We start from the raw sequence: 4,085 nt of genomic DNA on the forward strand, positions 1-4,085 counted from the left end.
ATCCTGACATTACCATCAAGGCCTCTGAGACAGGATGCAGTCATGGGCATGGCTCTTTCTTCAGGATAGTGACTCGGAGGGCGTCATCCTTTGGGGCATTAACAAGGGTTTGCTTTGCAAAGACTGCACAGTTTCCTCCTCCCTGATACCCCCTGCCAAGAATGGGGAGCTGGTTAAAGAAAAGGCTGGGACCCTGGGGAAATTCATTCTCACATACTCATACGGCCCCTCCCTCTCTCTGATTCAAACCAAGGGCCTTCTGCATGCTAGACAAGTGCCGAAGACTTCTACCTACCGAGTACAAGACTTCTACCTACATGCCCAAGTACAAGACTTCTACCTACATGCCCGAGTACAAGACTTCTACCTACATGCCCGAGTACAAGTATGAAGACCATTCTTTTTTATTTTTTATTTTTTATTTGGTTTTTGTTTTTTTTTTGGTTTTTGAGACAGGGTTTCTCTGTGTAGCCCTGGCTGTCCTGGAACTCACTCTGTAGACCAGGCTGGCCTCGAACTCAGAAATCCACCTGCCTCTGCCTCCCAAGTGCTGGGATTAAAGGCGTGCGCCACCACGCCCGGCCTCCATTCTTTTTTAATGTTTGCTTTGTTTGTTTCGTTTTGTGAAACAGGATCTCACTATGTAGTTTGGGCTAGCCTCAGATTCATTACCTTCCTGCCTTAGCTTCCGAAGTACTCATAACGTTACAGTCCGTCATGCTGTGCTTTCCAGGCCACCGTTTTGAATTTAGATTTCTTCATTTCGAATTAGTCGGTTAGATTCAATGTAGACGATCTCAATTTTGTTGGCCATACGCTGTCAGGAGTGCTGTCACTCAGTCAGACTGGGGGGTAGGGGGGGAGTGCTGACTTTCACTGCGGTAATGTCACAGAGCTTCTTCACACCCTGTTTGAGCTGGTCCTTGTCGGTTATGACATCTGCAGTGAACACAGTGTGTTGTCTTCTGCCTTCTTCATTGTCCCCTCAGTGAGGCCGAATGCTGAGGAGCCAGAAGCAACCCAAAATCTTCTGGGGAAGGATCCCTAAGAAAAATGATGGCAGCTCTGCACTGCCAGCACTCCCCGCCAAGCTTGAGAAGAAACATTTGTTAATTATCTCTTTCTAAAAAATCTGTAGGAGTCAACGGGTGTGCAGTGCCAACTATGCTGCCATCTACTATCAGACATGCACATCTATGTGTGCCTGGCTCTCCTCTCTCTCTCTCTCTCTCTCTCTCTCTCTCTCTCTCTCTCTCTCTCTCTCTCACACACACACACACACACACACACACACACACACACACACGTCATGGCTATTGGATATGAACATGATTGAGTGTGCTGGGACTCTGCTCCTCTATAAGAGAAAGACACCACGGAGAAGACCATGTAAAAGATACATACATATCTCCTGCCCCAAAGTAAGGTGCAGAGGAGCTCATGGGAGAAGAGAGGGCCATGGAAGTCTTCCTCCTGTGCTGCTTGAACTGAAATGGGAGAATTGAGTAGGAATTATGGAGTTGGCTTGCAGGAGGGAGTTGGCCGAGCATTCTAGGCACAGCTAATCATATTTGCAAACAACGTGGGACTTTGGGGTAAATGAATTTATGCAGTGTGTTTTCCATGCAGAGAATGAAGAAGCTGGAGAGAGAGACAGGACCATGCCATGCATGGGAATAGTAAGGATTTCCTTCCTTCCTTCCTTCCTTCCTTCCTTCCTTCCTTCCTTCCTTCCTTCCTTCCTTCCTTCCTTCCTTCCTTCCTCCCTCCCTCCCTCCCTCCCTCCCTCCCTCTCTCTCTCTCTCTGTCTCTCTCTCTCTTTCTTTCTTTCTCTCTCTCTCTCTCTTTCTTTCTTTCTTTCTTTCTTTCATTCTTTCTTTCTCTCTTTCTCTCTCTCTCTTCTTTCTTTCTTATGAGCAATGAGGACCCACTCAAAGACCTGAATCACAACAAGGTTTTGAAAGCAGTCTGGTGCTTTGAAACCTCCTCCCTGGCTGACATATGGACCAGAAACTGTGATGGATATTTGAGCCATAAGCTGTCCATCTTGACTCACCTAACATCAGAACAGATGTGTCGACAACACAGTGGCCTATCACTGGTGCCCACAGGTAGCATGGGCAGCAAGGATGCCGCACTGTGCTTCCTCCTGGACTACAGAAGGATGCCCATCTGTCAGCACGCCTGGCCTACAAGGGCAGAGGCGTCTCTGCCCCTACCAGTAACCCCAATCAATGAGAGATGAGAGAGACGGTGAGAAGGAGGGGCGTATGGCTCCAGCCTTCCTGTGCTCTGATGCCCTTGTTCTAAGGCACACCCTAATATCCCTCAGAGGCCCACAGTGGCACAGAGCAGCAGCTGCCCATTCTAGTAAGCAATTTATTTGCAAGCAGATATTGGCTTCTTTCCTTCACAATTTCACTTTATCTCCCCTGCTTCCTGTGATCACTTCTCCACTCTAGGACCTGCAGCCAAGTCCTTACCTTGTATCTGAGATGAGGAGTGAGGACAGCTAACAGAGGGAGCAGCAGTACCAAGGAACCCATTTATATAGGGAAGAACCAAACACAGACACTCTGCCTGCTCTTTGAGTAATCTCAGCTCCTCTTCAAATCTTGGTGTCTCAAACCAGACACAATCATTTTGTTATGGTGTCATTGGGGGTCATCCTTGCTTGGCCTGATTGCAGACAGAGAGTGACGAAATGGCCCATGTCTAGGGTTCACTGACATGATTCCTTAGGTATGGTATATCAACGTTGACTGCTGGCCCTTACCTCTGCTAGGGTAGCAGCTAAAATATCTCCACACTGCCTCTCTGTGTGGCTGGGCTTCCTCGCAGCATTGGTGCTTAGGTTTCTCTAGCAGCCTGTGCTATGTTTTTGAGCCTAACTCAGAAGCCATGCAGGGTGTTACTATCGCATCCTGCTTATGTGAGTGAGTCTCTAAGGTCAGCCCCTATGTGAGAGGAAGGGAATGGGATTACTGTTGGTGAGAGAAATGTCAAGGTATTTCAAATCATGAGATGTTTGCGGAAGACTGTGGAAATGAATTCCTTGCCTATGTTCATTTCCATGGTCATGTCACTGAGAGGGGAAATGTAGCTTTCATGGACTTCTCCTGCAAGTCTCCAATGTTTAACAATACCACGCAAAGGGTAGACTGACACTCTAAATCTCCCTCCTTCTTCTGAGGGAGGGTCCTGTTATGACACTACAGCAGGGAGCCAGGGGAAAAGAATTGAGAGCTACAATAGCCAAGAGTCAGAGTCAGAGGGAAAACAGCCCGGAGACACGGGCACCTTAATCAAGAGAAAGTACATGGGGAAATATATTAATGACATATTCAAGCCTTTCAAATCGAACTTAGAAATAGCTTGGTTAATGATTTATTTCTCAATAAGAGAATTCTCTCTATATTGACTATTTTGGCCTCACAAATGTCAAGCCATTTATTCTATTGCTAAGGTGCCCATATTTTCAATGGAAGTAGTTCTTTTTAAATGTTAGGAGATATCAACCCTGAAATCAATTCATTTTTCTTCTTGTGCTAAAAATTAGAATATCACAGTAGGGCACAGTCTAATTGATGTTAACAGGGATCAGGGCAAAAAAAAAAAAAAAAACCCAAAGTCTTCTATTTGATTTTCTTTTGAAGACTCAGGACTGGATAGTCATAGCTATATTTTAGCTCATCTCTGCCCATTGATCCATAGTGTTAGAAATCAATCAATCATCAATCAATATGTTCTTTGAACAAAGCCAAGAATTTTGGAACACTCAGCTGAAATCCTAGCACCACCACAGTCCCCGCAAACCTCTGTCACTTATCCTTGGCTAAGTTTAGCCAGTAAGGGCCCTGATGATCTGCCATCAAGAAAATCAGTTGGTTTCTAAAGTGTACCATGTCCTTTGTCCCCCAAAGTCTATAATCCCCCAAACCGTCAACAGAGGGACAATTAGGGCAGCAATCCTGAGTGTGGACCTGAGAGAACTTGGGCCTAATGAAGGCTGTTGGGTCATTTGCTACTTATTAATTAAGATCATATGAAGATTCTGACATTCCAGTTAAGTATTACTGTATAGT

Source organism: Mus caroli, unplaced genomic scaffold (assembly GCF_978045245.1).
Source record: "Mus caroli unplaced genomic scaffold, Mus_caroli_1 scaffold_15, whole genome shotgun sequence".
NCBI classification, from domain to species: Eukaryota; Metazoa; Chordata; class Mammalia; order Rodentia; family Muridae; genus Mus; species Mus caroli.